We start from the raw sequence: 18,130 nt of genomic DNA, 5'->3' as shown, positions 1-18,130 counted from the left end.
CAGTTTGTTTATAGTCTGATGTGATTAAAAGTACTCTGACTACATATGTCTTTATAAGGACTTGTCAGCAAGCTCAGACAACCCTCCTCATGTTGTTGTGTGTCAGTGTGTTACTCGTGGCTTATTGCTACCATTGAATAATGTCACAATGGTATGATGAAAGCACTTTAATATTCCAAATAATGGCTTATTGCAGTTGGTGTCAGATCAGCATTGTACATTCACCCCCTTTCATCTTCTCAAAACAGCACAATACATCATAAAATCATGAGTTAATACTGATACTTGAGTGTCATGAGTGAAATGTAACAAGTAAATAGGACTATATGACGAAAGGATGATTATAAATGGCTAATTAGGTTCAAATTATTTCTCAAACGGTAATGAATGTGATGAATTCATATTATGTAACTGAGGGGAAAAAAAATTGTGTGTGGAGCTTTATTGTTTGTCACTTCATCATTCTTCCAAAACAAGTTGATGAAAGGCCACAGTAGGGCTGAACAATATGGACAAAATCAAATATCAAAATATTTTTATATCACTTTGTTACAATATTCAAAGTGTAAAATTATATCGAGCTACCTCATGATATTGATGTATTGCCCAATCCTACTCAGCAATCATTTTTGTACATTTTGCTGAGTATGTGCTTTAATAGACAACCAACAGTAAACAGTATTACCTGTACTTATAACTGGAACACTAGTTTTTTGTAACTGAACTGTAATTTTGCAAATATTGTTTCACAACAATTTCTTACATATAAGGCTGGATTAAATTATGTCTCCTTATTAATAACTTTTCTCAGCACACATATTACATCTGTGTGAAATGATATTTGCCTGCAGTTGTTACTTGTTGTGAGTTTGGGCTGCATGATGGTTAAAGAAAGATTTTGTGACAATCAAGTTGCATTTGCACACAAAGTTATTTTAGGTTAAAAACTAAAATAGATGATAGCTGGTTATTTCTGCCGCTTCAGCTCACAGCAGTCCTGTTAACTATAACGTTAATAGTTACAGTCCAGAGATTGATTTTGCCAGAAGGATTGACTGGAAGAAAAGACTCTGAACAATGATTTAAATTCTGTTTGAATTATTTGACAAGATATTGTTTTCTGGCTACGGGATATGAAGTGTTGAAAGCCCAAAGTGACGATTTCATTCTGGGAAGCTAATGCTACCTGCCAGGCTCCATGCCCAGTCACAAACACTGCACATTCATTAATGATCAGACTTGAAGTATCTGCCCTGTCTGTCCTCATACTGATCATTACATCATTATTATAATGTCTGGATTTATCTGAAGCATACTGTACTGGCAGTGCATGTGAAGTGGTGGGATATCATTTTCATAAAGAAAAAAAATGACTAATGATCATGCCTTTGCAAGTGGTGCAGAAGTTTTACTGCTGGGAAATGTATTATTGACGTAGTATAATTTCCACATCATACAGTTTTATATTCAGGGAAACAACTGTTGTTGTTTTTTTTATAACCAGTATTATGTCACATTGTAACAACTGAAACATAAATCATTTAAATGCATTGAATCGAGTGGATTGGAGACTTTGTGAATAGAAAGTGAATCAAACAGTTCCAATATCAACCTTACTTCCACATAATGTTCAGATCAGTCACATTTCACAAACTCGTCTCCGAACAGATTGTTGTCAGAACTTGAATTACGAACAGACTTGTTCTCGAACTTTAGTAAACTTGTGATCCCGCAGTGTGTTTGGAAGTGAATTACAGTCAAATGTGTGGATGAAAAACATCCGACACACTGGATGAAAAATGACCCCGACCCTCTATGAAGCTCGGCTCATTTAGTTTAAAAGAAAGTTCTGGATCGCATTGATTTCCGATGGATGTTATTTATGCTTATACAAGGTCTGTGCACGTTTTTTTTGTTTGGAATGTAAAGGTAATTGACTTTCTGCTTCTGCCTCTTATGGTATGCTCAGTTTTACGTGCTTGACGGAGTGACAGCTTGGCAGAAAAGGTGTCGGAGACGGCTGTGGGGTGGCAAGCGCACACTAACCTCTGCTACCAGATCTCCCTTTACCCAAAGTTATCATAGTATGAATAACAAATCGCTGAGGTGGTCTTAACCTCTAATAAGGCTCAGCTGTTTACACTATCACATGTCACTTCTGTCAGTTGGCGAAGTCCTATTAATTTAATTAGTGGTGTTTCTGTGGCCAAATGAGACATCGGTGACACTTTGCATACCACAGTGGTTTCTACGGTAACTGGCTTGGTGCTCTTTCAGTGTTGTGGTGATGCTTTTGGATTCCTTTGAAGCAACTTCTCAAACTGTTTAAAGCTCCTTCCACTCCAGAACGAGTCATTGTAGCTGTGGAAAAATGTGCTTTGACACGACGCTGGAGGACAGTTTTCACATTCTTTTAAGTTCAAGCTGTGTAACTAGGAGGAACTAGTTTGGAAACCATTTCCCATCCAATAGGAAACGTACACATGTGTGGTGTGGAAACCTGAAGCCTGCTTTGGATACCCGGAGAATGGTGTGTCAGTTGTATGTAGGAGACATTTTGTATGCAGTACTTTTACTTTTGAAATGAAAAGTATTTGCATATTCATTGATTCTGTATTTGTGGGGTGAGGAGGCATAGATGTTATCTTTATATTCCAGATTGTTGATCGAATTACAATATGCTTGAAGGGGATCATTACATTTCTGTAAATCATTTGATGGAATATTAAAGCATGGTAAATCAAAACATTCAACAATATTAAATTTAAATTATTCAAACTGTTCCTCCTCTCCATTGATCTCTTGGATCTTGCACTGGAACTTTTGGATCCTCTCATTTCCTCATATTTCCGCCATACATGGTTGCTCTATTAGATAATGGGTTTTTGAGTCCTTCCCCATGTATGCATACTTAAACTGTGACTCAGTATTTTATGGCCAGAGATTGATATTGCATATTCCATTTCATCACTCTCACCACTTTATGTTCTGTTCTCGGGTTAGGCTATCAAATATCCCTCTCTTCTGAATATTTTATGACATGATGCCTTCCTCCGCATCAGTGAAACGCGTCCACGCTGATTTGTAGTCGTTGCTTTCTAACGCGACCCTTTGCCCTTAATGTGGGAGGGAAACAGCAATTTTAGTCACTGTTACTATCTATTAAGATCTAATGGCCATGTGAAATATTAATTTGAAAATCATTGCCCTGCTCTTCAGAAACACAACCACGGTGGCTTGTGTAGATTTAAACGACCTAGTAAATTATGTATAGTAGGGTCATACACGTAATGTGATATTCATCTCAAGATAAGGACAAATAAATCACTGTTTCCCACGTGTGTTTCATCAGAGGGTAATTTGCGTCTGGGCCGTAACAGCTCTGTACACATGAATGTCTCACTGAGCGAGTGATAGTCACACTATTGGTCGGCTGAATACCATGTGACTGACTGAACTTAACACCATTGGAGGGCCAGATTTCTGTTACATTCCGCATCCGTTTTAAATTAAAAGCCCGCATTTCAAATTAAAAGCCCCCTAGCAGTTCATCCTCTGTCTATATACTACATAATGTGCTCATCATGTTATATAACACATGAATGGCTTAAGATCATGTTGCTGTTGATGATGTTAAAAACAATTTATAAAAAAAAAAAAAAGAAGCAAATGAGAATCAACTTGTCATTTCTGTTGTCAAGGACAATTCAGTTTATTTACAGTACGACAACACCTGTTTACACAACAAACGAGACTCAAACTTGCAATGTCATGAGGCTGTAACATCCATATCATTTAGCTTCTCTCACATGCCAACACTGATTGTTGCACCTCTTCTTTTTTTTAAATTTTAATCAGGATCACACTCCCCTTTCCTATTTGTTTGTGTTTCTACTAAGGCTGTTAGTAGAAGTTTTAACTGTGGCGATGTACATATAGGGGAAAACGAGGCTGTTCTTTATTTGTTAGGTCCATAGTGATCTACTTTGGGAATGCGAGAGTGATGAAGCACACATCTGAAACCCCCACCAGATATCATTTCGTCCTACTTGACATGCGAATGAGGGCACAGTCTTTGATTGAGTCAGAGCCTGTCTAAGTGTCAATCATGTGCTGTGCTGTGCTCTAAATTCCCAGGATGCATTTCATCATTCTCCCCATGGTTGAAAAAACACGTAATCCCCAGAGTGAACTGCATGTTGTCAGTTTGTCTTGCTGATGTACAGTCTATGGGTGCTAGACAGCGTTTTTTGCATGTCAGCAACTTTTTAGCTTGACTGCAAGACCCAAAGTTCTCCAGCATGAATAATCACACGTGTACATCACATGTATCGCAAAGCATGCACAAACACAACTGTCTTAGTCCAACTTGTCTGGTGGTGCATTGTGCCAATTCTATTTGTTATATTTGACTGTAGTTATTTGAATCATTCATTCATTTTTATTTTGCTTTTAATTCTAATTCAGAGATGTCAACTAGTTTCTCATTCATAGACGCAATCCTTCATAAAAGTACAAGCAGAAATGTATTTACTTTGGAGTAAGTTAGACCACTTCTCAGTTCCACCACTGTTAATTGCAGAGCTCAAATATCCCAGCGCTGCATATAGAAGCAAAAACAATTCAGCGCTGTGCCATTATCACTTTGAGTCACCCGGCTCCCCGAGCTCAAACCTCACTGACGCAGAAGCCCTTTCATATGCTTTGATCCTGTTAATAATTATTTGCCGTGCAGCCGAAGAAGAAGGGCAGATTGAGAAAGCAGCAGAACGCTGCGAGCTGATAGGCACATTGAGAGCGGGGAGGAAGACTTGGATGTTTTGTGGTGTGGGAGTTTCAGCCCTGTGTTGTCCTTCCCAGACTCTGCCGCTGAATATGAAAGAGCGGGGAACGGCCTGAGGGCTTCATCTGAAATAATCCTACGCCAAAGGACAACATTCCAGCCCTGGATAAACAATAGCTGAATTTGAAATATATTTCCCCTGTTTTGGTGTTATTGATCATTCACTGCACCCGCCACACCATTTATTTTCTTCTATTGCTGATGTTTTTTTGTTTTTTTTATCAGTTAAATGTGGCTTTGCCTTGTCTCATCCATGCCCTCCTTCGCTGTTGGAAAACACTTCCCCATCCAAGAGTTGCTCAGAGCAGCAGTGGAATGGAGATTCCTACTGGTCCACTGGCAAGTTTGAAAAAGAAAAGCATTCGCTGGGGGGGGAAACAAGCCGAGGAGTTCAACTGTTTCCTCACCCTCTGCTCTCCACGGGAGCTGGAGATGGATTACATTGACATTCTTCCATTTCTCTATAGTTTCTTGAATTCATACCGGCCTAGTATGTTATAAGATAAAACAAATGAGGCAATTCTTGTGCTCAGTGCAGGAATACAACACTAAAAAGCCTTTCAATTAATACAACCGAGCTAATATATCATCTTATATAATACTTTACACTATTTTGATAACGATTTTGCACCTTGCACATATCAGGTTAGACTAATGCACAGGTGGAAAGTAGTCCTGTTGCAGTCCCACCTTAGATACACACACACACACACACACACACACACACACACACAGAAAGTGGAAGAATTATAGACTCCAGTAGCCGCAGGGAGAAAGGATCTCCTGTGGCGTTCAGTCCTGCACCTCAGGGCAATGAGCCCTTTTCCTGTGTGCGCTCTGAAGTCCTACCAGGCAGGCACACATGGGGTGAGCGGAATTGGTCATGATGCTGTGAAGTTTCTTGAGTGTCCTTTTCTCAGACACGTCCACCGGAGTCTCTAGTTCAACTCAGCCATCTTCATCAGTTTGTTAAGTCTGTTGGCCTCAGCTGCAGACGCCTAGCAGAACACAATCCCCATCGTAGTGGAGAAACATATGCATCGTGGTCCTGGAGACGTTGAAGGAGCCTTCTCAGACGATGGACCTTCTTTAAAACAGCTCCTGTATTCTTCGGCTACTCACTAACGCTGTGATCCCATCAAATCATGAGTCTCGAATGTCAGAGATTGCCAGAAATAAATAGGAGTGATTATGAGATTCGGTCCTTCATTCCTTGTTGTGCTCATAAACATTGGGAAAGTCGTGAACCCAGCTTTATTCCCTCTCCCCCCTCTGCCTTATTTCATGAGTCACTGATTGATATCCTACTCTTGTTTCTACTATATTGCCATTAGAAGAGACTTTTATGATCCCAGAGCTCAATAAAATAATTGATTTATTCAGGTGCGACGTAAATTGCCATCGAGAAAGAAGACTCGCATCACTCACTCACTTTATTGCTGTGACACAACATGTAAAAGGACGTCATTATAGTGACACATCTTTGATTGCGCGTGTCCTTCCGTCTACAGACAGAACAACTGATAGGGATGGACGATCCCGTTATGTTCCCTGTCACTCCAGGTTAGAAAAGAAAAGAAAAAAAAGCGTAGTGAAGGATCGTCTCGGTCTCTGACGAACGGAGGGATAGACGAGGACGACGAAGCGGGAGATGTGCAAACATATGCGAGGGTGGTGATGAAAAACAGCTGTTGGATGAGGATTCAGCGGGTCGCTTGTGTGTGAATGAACACATGGCAGCGGTATTTATGCAAAGAGTGAGCGCCTCGCACACAAACACAAAGCTAACATTCACAGATGAAAGGAAGTACGCCTTAATGGCAGTTTAAAACAGGTGTTTTCTTGGACGGCAGCTCACATTAAGTGTCCTAACAGACGGTTTGTAACAGGTGACTCATGGGATGTAAAAGTCAACGTAGATTCCAAATCGCAGATGAATAAAACTCTCGATTGGAATATGTAAGTGTATCATATTTAGTGACATATAAAATCATTTCAAAGGTACTTCAAATCTATTCAGGTCCCTTGTGAATGAAAGGCGCCATAAAAAAAAACCTAATTATTCCTACATACTCTGTGTAGTCTTGTCACTGGTACCAAATTTCGATCGCCACGTCCACACCAAAACGTTTTCATTTTCAAATTCATAACTTTTGCTCTGTTTGACGCGGAAGTAAATCGTATCAGTGTAAAGAGCAGCAACAGTGCGTAGCCTCTACTCGGGCGGCCCGCTCACATAGATATAATCACTCCATTCAAACTTATGTAGCTTTAATCTCACAACAAAACCGAACATTTTAATGTTTTCAAACTAATCTTTGGACATACACCTGACTGCGATGCGAGCTCTACAGAAACGGGAGACCTCTCTGCTTGCAGCTGGCAAGCAAGCGTCTACTGATGGCATGTTTATCGGACATCTGCAAATGTAGCATCAAGCCACAGCTTCCATGAGGCGTTTAAGAAACTGGTAAATTGTAGCATCTACACACACCTTAATTGTCAGGCATTTTTTTTATTTTTTTTATTTCACTTTATTAATCCCCGAGGGGAAATTTAGGGACATCTGTTAATTGCAGTTGCAGAAAACAACGCATTACACTCTCCCCCTCTAAAATGCATGAAAACTAAAGACTTGTACCACATGGTGTGATGTAATTTTCTTTTTTTAAATGGATTTTACGAAATGACTATTTAAAAAAAAAAAAAACATGATCAAAGTCAAGGTATCTATTTTACCATGCGCATTTCTCACTCAGCGGTGTTTTCCTTACAAGTAGCATTATTCGGTATCTTTCATCATCTGCAGTGCAGTGTAGCGAAAATACAATATCATCAGCGTGTCTGGCAGTCACGTGGCGCGATAACATCAGTAATATTTTCATGGAGCTGAATCGTATCTCGTGGAGCTAATCTGATCTGTGAGGAGTTTCAGTGACCACCAAGCCTCCAAAGGCTTTTTGTGTTATGTAAATCCATCTCCCAGGAAACTTCTGTTTATATCAGCTATCCGTTTTTCGATAGGACGGCTAATTACTGGCAACTCTCCTGCCCCCCCCCCCCTCCCCCCTTTACTTTTATCCCTCTAGCTTCCATCCCGGCCTGTGTTTGGTCCTCGGCCCTGTTCGTCCTCACCATCCCTCCAGAGATCATCCTTAGGAACTAAGGCTCTAAGAAAAGGCTTTCTAGAGTTTCCTCCTTTGCTCTGTATCAGTTTGTTTCATTTCTAATGTTTATAGCTTGTTAATAACATGATGATGTTCAAGCCATGAAATGCAAATTTCATTGATAACTTAAATCCCATGCACTCTGTATCTCATAAAAATGCCTCCAGCAGCACTTTATCATTTGACGAACTACCCTCCAGCCTTCACCTCTCTCATTGCAAACTATGCCCTTTGCGGTCCTTGGACTAACTCCACCTCCAGTGCTCCGACTTCATTGTGAATATGGACCCTGGCCCTTCAATGTAGGAGGCATAGGAGGACCAGATGTCAGCACAGATGATGGGGCCACAAAGACCTCACCACATCATCTGCCAACTGCCCTGACATCTGCATGCACAGTGCCTTTGCGGTCAATAGGAAATTGCCTCTTTAGGCTAATTTAGTACCCCTGTGCCATTGAGACTAAACACTGGAAAAAGCTGGTAGTCATCAACTGTTTCTATTGTAGAAATGCCAAATAAACGCTGAGAAGTCATCAGCCAGAATGCCTCTGATTTGTTTTGGTTATTAAAAAAAAGTCACTCATAGCGCCTGCTTTATTTTAACAAATGTCTTGTAAGGCTCACATAAGTGAGTAATTGCGGAGGCAGGACTGGAAACTAGATGAATCAGCTGTGGAAACACTGATGTGTTTTTTAATTTAGGTTGGGCTGGTTGGGCTCGTGAGTTGCACATGTTGACGATGGCACTGAAGATATCCCATCTGCTTGAAGATATTTTGGTAAGAAATGCTGCAGCTGGTGATTCCCCCGACAACAATGCCACTCACACGTAGAAGAAAAGGGGTGATTGTGTCCGGAGTAAAAACAGGATTTTCTCTGCTTTTTGACGATTTGCTTGTATGTTGAGGTCCAATGTATTTCAGACTACAGCTGTGTGAGGAAATAAGTTTCGATTTTAGATAACCAAATGCACTGTCCTGTAGAATCATCAACAGTGTTTTTATATCTTTGTGGTAAAGGTCGAATCAGATCCAGGATCAGAATTATACAACTTGGAAAAGTTTTACTATAATAAACCTTTTCTGTACAAACTCATATTTGGGACATATTTTTAATAGATTTCCGAAACGTTAAACAAAACTGTCTCTTCTTTTGACTAGTGAAGTATAAATTAATAAATCATGTATAGTTGTCTTGTTTCATTATCGCTTATATTTCTTTATACCTCATTGAACAGTAACACGCATGCAAACACTGTTGGCTTCATGATTCTGGATTTGATGGTTCTTGTGTCATGAGGGAGGAACACTTTCTCTGTCTAGACCTGCTTGTCAAACCATTTGGCTCCTGAAACATCTATTAAATGTGCACTCAGCAGAGCAGAGGTTGCCTGTGCTCGAATTCATATCATCGGGAGGCTGACAGCAGCTCGACTCTGTCCCTGCCTGCGAAATGTAAGGTTAAGAGGCGTCATGAAACCGATAGGTCTCTTTGGGAATAAGAGTTCTACTGGAAGGATTCAGCTCAACCTCATTCTCTCATTTCTTCTGGCTTTTTTTTTTTTTTTTTTTCCTCCTCTGAACAACACGAGGAGCTCTTAATGGGCCTGGATGACGTGACTGTTGTAGCAGCGGGTCACACCGCTGAAGAGAAGGGGAAAGGCCGAGGCTATCTCGCCTCTGGTTGTCGTCCTCTTACTCTTCTTCCGTTCCCCTTGAGGTTTTTCCTTTCACTCTCCCGTCTTTCGATGTGAGAAGCCAAGTTGATCAGAGTCTCGATGTCCTGTACTTTAGCTTTTCTTCCTGCTACCCTCCTTTCCTCTGCCTCTGTTCTGCTATAATTTGGCTCCCTCTTCATAAACCACTCTCATATATCTTCCCTCCCTCCCTCCTTCCCTCCTCTCGTTGCGTTCCAGCTCTCCCTCCCTCCCTCCCCTCCCTCTCATTCATGCGCCGGCTTCATCTCGACTTGTCATGTGGCTCTCTGCCTCACGCATCTGCTCTGCCGCTGAGCGGATACACACCACAGCTTTGTAAGTAGTTTGCTCCCTTTTTTTTTTGGTTGCTGTTGTTGTTCAATCTTCACCTGCCTCCTCTTCCTGTTCTTCAAGGCTTCAACAACTGTTGCTGGCTGCTCAGTATGGCTGAGGCTTGCTAGCATGCTGATGGGGCTCAGAGACACAGATGGACAGGATGATCACACGGGACTTAGAGAGATCTACCGAGAAAAGGCTGCGCACAGGGATGGATTAGATGAAGTGAAGTCAGGGAGAGGCAGAGCAGAGGGAGTCACAAGCCGGTGCATCATTACCATCTCCTGTCTTGAGTGTCAAGTGTTTGGAGAAGGGACTTTCGGCGCTGACGGGACGCCCTCTAATTAAGCCAGATATGTGGCTTTGGACAAGCTGGCTCACATTTTAATGAGAGCTCTTTATACAATGGAGTAGTTGCAGTTGGTTGCACAGTTCAGTAGTTTGGGACAAGAGTAGCAGTGTTTCATTGCTCAGAAATGCTTGTGTGCGAGTCACAATCTACTTTTTATCTGTTCATGTAACCCAGTCATTTTTGGGACAAAGATTTCAGTTAATGTAGTGTTGTCTTATACAATATCGTTGCAGCCTGTGATTCTTTTTCTCATCCTTGTGAATATTGAATTCGTCTTGGAGCAACTTTCTCAGCTTAAAAACTGTTCAAAGGAGTTTGATCCCGGTTACAGGAACTGTTGCTTTCCCTCGCTTCATTTTCCACACAATCCATTGTCTGCTTAGAAATTCCAGCCATAATAAAAGGATTTCTACATGATTATGGCTGACTGTAATAATGGAACCTGAGAGTGAAATAGAGGGAATTGCATACTGAGATTGAAGCCGAGGAATAACTGATTTGGTAACCCTTTTCTCATTTGCTCAAATGTGAAGAAGAAACGTCCTCGCTCAGCAGCGTTGGGATCAGAGTAGTACAGTTTGATTGGTGGTTTATCTGTGACTATTTTTGTTGTATGTATGTATATTAGATAATCCCACCCCTCCTCCAGCACATTTCTTTCTAATCAGATCTAAGCAGGAAGACACGATACACACACACACACACACACACACACACACACACACACACAAGAGATTACAATCAAATCAGAGAGAATCTTTGGCGATATGTGTGAAGTTCTCGTTTCCAATTCAGCTCATCCCCGTGCCACTGCAGGCATGTAGTCGTGAGTCTGGATCGAGAGTGATTCAACCCAAAATCCTGCTGCTGACTTGCAGGTGTATTAAAAGCACGATGTTTAACCTAAAGGGATTGTCAGATAGCAAGATTAACCAGGGAAAGAGCATCTGAAGGGTTTTTTTTAGGGGTGGTTTATTGTGCTTATTTTCACTGGCCCAGACTTTATCCCATTACATGATAGCAGACTGGCTCCACGACAGGCGAGAGATCTCTGGCAAAATCCCTCTGTCATAGCTGATGTTAAAAAATACTAGCAGTATTGTAGAGACTAGTAAATCAGTACCTGAAGTAGTGGGACTTGGCCTCATGTTATCACTGAGGCCTCTTACCTCGGATTTTTTTTCTTCCATTATTCATACGTTTTACTGCCCCTAAATATCGCCAGGCAGACTGTTAAGCTAAGGTGTGGATTGGCATCGCTCCATTCTTTTCCTCATTCCCGTGTGTGCCAAACCATTTGGAAGCCAATCTCTACCAACACTCAAGACAAAGGGTGAAGTTACAGTTGCCACTTGTCCAAGGAGGGTGCATTTTAACTCGAAAAATTTATCAGAATTCATTCATGATTTATGATTTCCATATGATTCTCAAGGACATATGGACAAAAAACTTGGCTTTCCTTGTCAGTAAAGTACTTTTACTATAATACACAGCTGAAATCAGAGTGTAACCAAAGTCCTACCGTTGCATTGGACCAGTGATAGTTGTGTGGTTGAACATTCACAAACATGTACACGTTACTTTTGCTTTACAACATGCTGTAATAATTTGTCAGAACTCAACTTTTTCATACTGCTGGAGTCTTATCTTAGAACCAAATTTGAATAGACAGCCTGTTTTTGGCAAACATTTGATGTAACTGCTGCCAGCCTTCGTGTTTTCCAGCGTACTCGAAAAGAATTGTAATGTTTAAGCTTGCTGAATCCCCTCAGGCGTGTTGTAATGAAGGGATGTTGCCAAAAAGCAGTTTTAAGTATGGATAATGTCACAAATCTGTTTCTGCAACCATGATTAATGATGAGTCATGATTTTAGCCTGACACAGTTTTACTTTTGGTGGGACTGATTTGAAAAAGCAAAATGAGAAGCTAGAATCTCCAGAGAAAATGTTTAGCACGTTGGCAGACAGAAGAACTGGTGAGCCACATTTGATTGTTTTCTGGTGTTGGACATTCAGATTAAAGTGTGAAGTTAATAGGGATAATAACCGTAGTTTTATACTTTTATGGGACCGGTTGAATGGCTTCAATACTATCTACTAATGACAAACTCTTTGTCATTTGGTACCAAATTTTGATACCTCGGTTACAGCCACTTCGACACAGTTCCATTTTAAAATGCATTACTTTTGCTCGGTTTATGCAGGAGTAAATCTCCTCAGTGTCAGCGAGCCACAGCATTTACCATACGTGACCTCGACTTGTGCGGCCCGCACAGGGAGATAAAAACGCTCGGTTTCAACTTGACCAACCAAATCTTACTCTGGAACGCCTTGTTTCACTCTTTGCAAACTTATTTTTGTCCAAACACCTGTCTGAGTTAGACTGCAGTAACTGAAAGCTTCTTTCTGCACAGCCGGCTGGCCACTGACAGCATGTCAGGCTATTAGGGAACAACTAGGGTTGCACTCTCCCCCTCTAAACCACATACAAACTAAAGATCCATACTGTATAGTGTACACTCGAGAGCTGTGTCAGTGCTGCTCACTGACTGCTGGCCACGAATTATAGAAATGTCACCCGCTGTATCAAATGTTGCCGTGCTATGTAAGAAGCCCAGACCAGAAGGTTTGTCAGCATCGTCTGATGACAGAAAAATCCTTCATTATCTTCAGAGGGCAGCTTCAGCAGTATGATGGTATCGAAAGCCTGGGATTTTATTCCTAAACTCCACAGATCTATCTGCAGTAATTCTCTTCAGACAACTTTGAAAAGCAGACTGGTCTGAAATGGAGTTTCATATTGCAAAAAAAAAAAAAAAAAAAATCTGCTATCGCGTCTGCAAACTTGAATTCTGCATATGAGGTTAGTTACGTTTTGTCACGAGTAAGGCTATACATGATTTTGTTGAACTCTAGCTCACCTGTCTGTGTTGTTTCCCTTAACTGAGGAGCAGCACTGGTAGATGTCACTGTGCTCATCACTAGTAGCACCCGGCCTCTCACCGAAGATGCAAAACAGTTCGGAGATGATTGTTACAGACAAAGACAAGAAGGATTTCAGAAAGTAAAGAGACTATAGGGGAACATATGAACCAGAACCAACTAAACACACACACTGACCTGTGTGTGTTTAGTCACTACCTCCTTGTCTGTGTGGCGTAGACTCTGCCGCTGAATGCTGGATTATAAGTGGCGATTTGTCTGTGGTCTTCCACTGAGCCATGTTGTTGTGTAAAAGCTTCCTGTGCGACTTTGTACTCGACCACAGACTTATACTATATTCAACACACCATATTTAAGGAAAACACAGGCCTTACATTTTAAGACAGGCTTGCTTTGCAATCCCTTAAATTTAGTGGAGGATAACCATCAAACTTAAAGAGACAAATCACCGTTCTGTACTTTGGGTTTCGTGCTGTTTCGGGATGTTTTCTTAACAAAATTAGCGCACTCGATCATACAGGACTGCTGACATGCCATTGAGCAAGACAGAAAAGCCGACAATTGTGATCATATGTAGATACCTTACTGAGCTTCCTCTCAACAATACATGCAACCATTGCATGGTTTAATGCATGTGGTTACTTGGTATGTTTTGCTTGACAGCGATGTGTGCGATCTCAGAATTGTGGGATTTTAGAGTCATTATACCTTAATCCTGATTTCAAGTAGGCACAAATGAGGTGAGGTTACTTGCTTGAAATAGTGTTTGTACAACATGCAGATTTTATAGATTCAGGTCGAGTTCAATGTCAATGGATCTGGTCTGTTTTTCATTGTTGTTTATTTATTTATTATATTTTACTGTCATCATGCTGCTGTCCTGCAGGGTTTTTTTTTTTTTAGTAGTTCAACTGTGAGCTCAACCTCTCTGCAGACAGTGTTAATTAGAGTGAGTCAGCAAATTATGGCTGCAGAAAGTAATCATGGGCTCAGGAAGGTGAAGGTGATCGAGGAGGTCAGGTGAAAGTGCCTCTCGAACAACGAAGCCAGCAAATCTGTGCTCACTGCTCTAATATTGGACCAAACAAAGACCACCATATGCTCCCAGCAGTTAACGTTATCATTCTGGGTGATTGAGCATCTTTTGGCCTCTCAATAAATAATGTGTTGATGCTTTTGTTCAGTTGTGACACTACAGAAATTGAACAGCCTCTTTGTCGTAAACAAACAGTATGAGTCTGAGACCATCTGGAAGCTTAATTTCCCTACATGCTATGTAGATATTGAATATACCTTTCAGACAACAGCCACAGCAGTAATCAGTGCATTCATTTCAGCCCAGTCATGCTTTGAAAAAAAAAAAAAAAAAAACGTACTCCAGACTGTCAACTAAAAGCCTGTTTACCACAGAGTGTGCCAGTTGAACATTCAAACTGTTATTATATTGTAAAAGCAGCAACACATGATCAAAGTGTGTTACATAGTGTCTCCCTCAGAGGAGACAAACCAGTAGGTATGTCGGAGCGGTGAGTCCTGCGGACGGGAATTCACAGGTAGCAGATGGACTACTGGAACCAGCTGTTGTTTACGAGGAAGGAGGGAGGGATTGTGGTCAAAGCGGCTTCACTGAGGCAGAGGCATGCGTGTGACGGCACCTGCAAATAAAACACTTGGATTGAAACCTGCTGAAATGTGCTAAACAGACAGTGTTGCGCTGATATATTAAAGTAGTGAAGAGGAAAGTCACAACAGAGTGGTAGTAAAGAAAAGGTTTGATAATGATAATTACGACAACCAAGACGGCCTCCTTTTTAAAAGGCGACAGAGGAGCTGAAAAGAAAAGAAAGAGTCTTTCAGTAATGCTGCTGATGTCATTTATCGCCTGAGCCATTTAGCCCGTGACTCCAGCTGCTTGGGTCAATTGGAGGTAAGTTTATGGGTCTACCGAGCAGCTCCCAGGTGTGTGTAGCTCTGAGAGTGTGTGGGAGGGCGACGCTGGCTAGAGCAAGTGTCATTCTACTGTTTTTTAAAAAACAATAAACGCTAACGGAGAGCAGGCAGCTTCAGAAATGCTCTTCATGAACCTTTCATTGTCTGAATCATGTATATGTGCTCTTTAGCTGTTTTACACTCACTCATGATATAACTAGTTAGCTCTTAGCTGAGTATTTGGCCACAACCGCAGCTTTCTTTAACCTGACTGAGAGTTCCATCCCGGCCCTGTTAAAGAAAGATGCTATACAACTTTGGTCTGGTTTAGATTTACTTTGTTTTGTCCATCAGTTTGTCTGTTATTTAACCCACCGAATTAATTATAGTCTTCTAAACACGGACCAGTACAGTAAGGAAAGTAATACAAGTGAGCACATGATGATGCAAATTGTAAACAAATACTCAATAAGACCAGTGGCCAATTTGTTTTTAAAACTAGGTGTTGATTTATCTAATTTGCAACCGTAACTGTATTAAGTTGGTCAAAAAATGTGAACCACATTGTAACTCTGCAAAATCCCATGGATTTATGCAGCTGTTGGCGTCATAACTTTTATTTTGAGTATATTGAAATTGAAGATTCCCTGGTACTATTTGCCCCACTGGACTCCATTATAGCAATAACATGTATCCTGCTATTGGTGAGAAAACTGGAATCATAACCCAACCCTAACCTAGAACCAGAGGACGCTGGCTCACGAAGGTATCATTTTGAAACCCAACCACATTTATTCATTTTATGAGCTCACTAATGTAACAACAACAAAAGGATTTCCAAGGATTTTCTCTCCATATTCCCATTTTGACAGATCATTTTTCCATTTTATAGCAAATAAATAAGCTCACGAAAAAACCCAAAGCTCCCGAGATGACTGAGGTTATTTTAATCCCCCAACAACATGCCTGGTCCTTGGCTGCATTAATGCAGAACGGTTTTTAAGATAGAATCCTCAACATGGGGGCGGGGGTATTGCATTATTTTCCCAAGTTTTCCATGGTTGCATAGCAACACATATAGAGCCACCTATTTTTTTGTGTCCAATGTAACACCTCAAGCAAATCCTACAGTAAAAGGAGGGTTGAGTTTACAAATTGGCTGAGCAGTTTCAATTCAGTGACAGAAAATATAACTTCCCTCCTCAGCTGGCATTAAATCCACCAACTGGATTAGGAGAGCTGTCACTGTCCAGTTTATTTTCAGCTCATGGGATGCTTTGCATGCTGCTCGGTTGAACAGTGTGTATATATCTAACAATGTAAACCATGACACACAATGACCAGTGAATTATGCCTTCTAAAGGCAGTAAGAGGGAAGATGTTCTTTAAGTTCATCTTAAAAGCACCCAGGATCTCTACAAAATATGTTAATATGCATTTTATTGTGTCTCAGCTTTTCTGCACTGAAGAAGAACATGTTCCCTAAATGTACCACTAAATCTGATAAGTGTCATGACGCAGCTGTTGTAGAGCAGACTGTCTGCACGAAGTAGTTTACTCTGAAAACAGCACCTGAAGAGAACTTTCAGCTGGAGAAATCTGGAGAAATGTGTCCAGGCTATGCAAGATCAGACGGTTTATACAGTTATTACAGCAACTATGAAGCAGCCATATTAAATGCCTACAGCAAAGTTTCACGCTCTCCATCTTGTGCTGTTTGCCAAGGAGATTAGTTTTAAAGATGTGTTTGTCCTACTGTAGGAGAAGACGAGATCGTTGCTAAGTACAAGACCTCGAGGCTACTTGAAGCTCAAATGCGTTTATATGCATAAAGTTGCGTTCATTTGGGTAAAAAAGTAGCGATGGCTTTTTAGATGACTTTACCGGGGTGTTCGGTGCACCAGTAAATGTGATATGTGCGCTGTAACGTCGTGCCACAACAATGACTTGCTCTGAAAATGAGCCACAGTGTTGCGAGACGTGCTCCAGGCGTAGAAACAAAATGCTCTCTCCTCCTCGTCTCTCCCTCCATCTTTGTTTTACTCTCTCTGCTTCTCTTTCCATCGCCCTCCCCCTTTTATTCTGCTTCTCATCACGCCCGTGTTTTCTGTTTATCTTGTCTTCCTCGGCCTTCTGTCTGTAGGTTCCAGCAGTCGGGGCTCTCTGCTTCGCCGACTGGGACTCCATGGCTGCCAGTGCTGCTGCTTGACTCGTCGCACTTGTGAGTTTACTTCTGTTTTGTGTGGCTTCGCTCGTGTGACGTGGTCTTGTTTGTCCGTCTGTGTTTTTGTCACATTGTCAGCTTAGCATCCACACTTCATTTAATCCACTACCAAACCCTCAGCTTGTCCTCTGCAGTATCTGCCTCTCCACGAATTAGGTACTCTGAAAGTTTATGCCAAGAGATGGTAGTTACGCCCCGCGGACCCGAGTCATGCTGTGATTAGCTTCTCACGCTGTGTTCATTATTCTGCTGATTCCACTCTCCACGCTGCTCCAGCACACTCAGGCATTAGTATGGCAACAATGGCTTTCTCCAAAACAGGAACTTTATGCATGACGCCAACTGTTCCCAACTTCATGACTGGCAGTCCATGATATTGGTTACAGCTCCTCGCATTGCACTGGATTTATCCCTCTAACCATATTGGACATAAGATATGTATATGAGCTGCTGTAATGTTTTTGGATAAATGGGTTCTCAACTGCCACTGGGCATAATGTCCTGAATAACTGCAGGAGCAGATGAGATGTACTGCAGCTAATGCATGCACCGGAACGTTATGTAAATATTCGATTTTGCTATTATGTGTGAGAAATGAAAGCATAACGATACCCTACAGGCTGAAGATATGCACAAAT

At 41.3% G+C, this 18,130-nt stretch overlaps 1 protein-coding gene across 2 annotated transcripts in view; it reads left to right on the top strand.

Annotated features, from left to right (window-relative positions):
* peak1 (pseudopodium-enriched atypical kinase 1) overlaps positions 1 to 18,130 on the top strand; it is a 104,389-nt gene that overhangs the window by 36,773 nt on the left and 49,486 nt on the right. The window contains exon 3 of one of the 2 annotated variants that reach the window (XM_069695340.1): positions 17,412 to 17,489. The exons of the other annotated variant lie outside the window; for it this stretch is intronic. The gene's annotated coding sequence lies outside the window, so the exon portion shown is untranslated. The remainder of the gene's footprint in view (positions 1 to 17,411; positions 17,490 to 18,130) is intronic. 2 annotated transcript variants of the gene reach the window in all.

Source organism: Brachyistius frenatus, unplaced genomic scaffold (genome assembly GCF_029030835.1).
Source record: "Brachyistius frenatus isolate BFR_SWC_R1_liver_20210118 unplaced genomic scaffold, ASM2903083v1 Contig_19, whole genome shotgun sequence".
Taxonomy (NCBI): Eukaryota; Metazoa; Chordata; class Actinopteri; family Embiotocidae; genus Brachyistius; species Brachyistius frenatus.
This window is presented reverse-complemented; position numbering and strand designations above follow the sequence as displayed.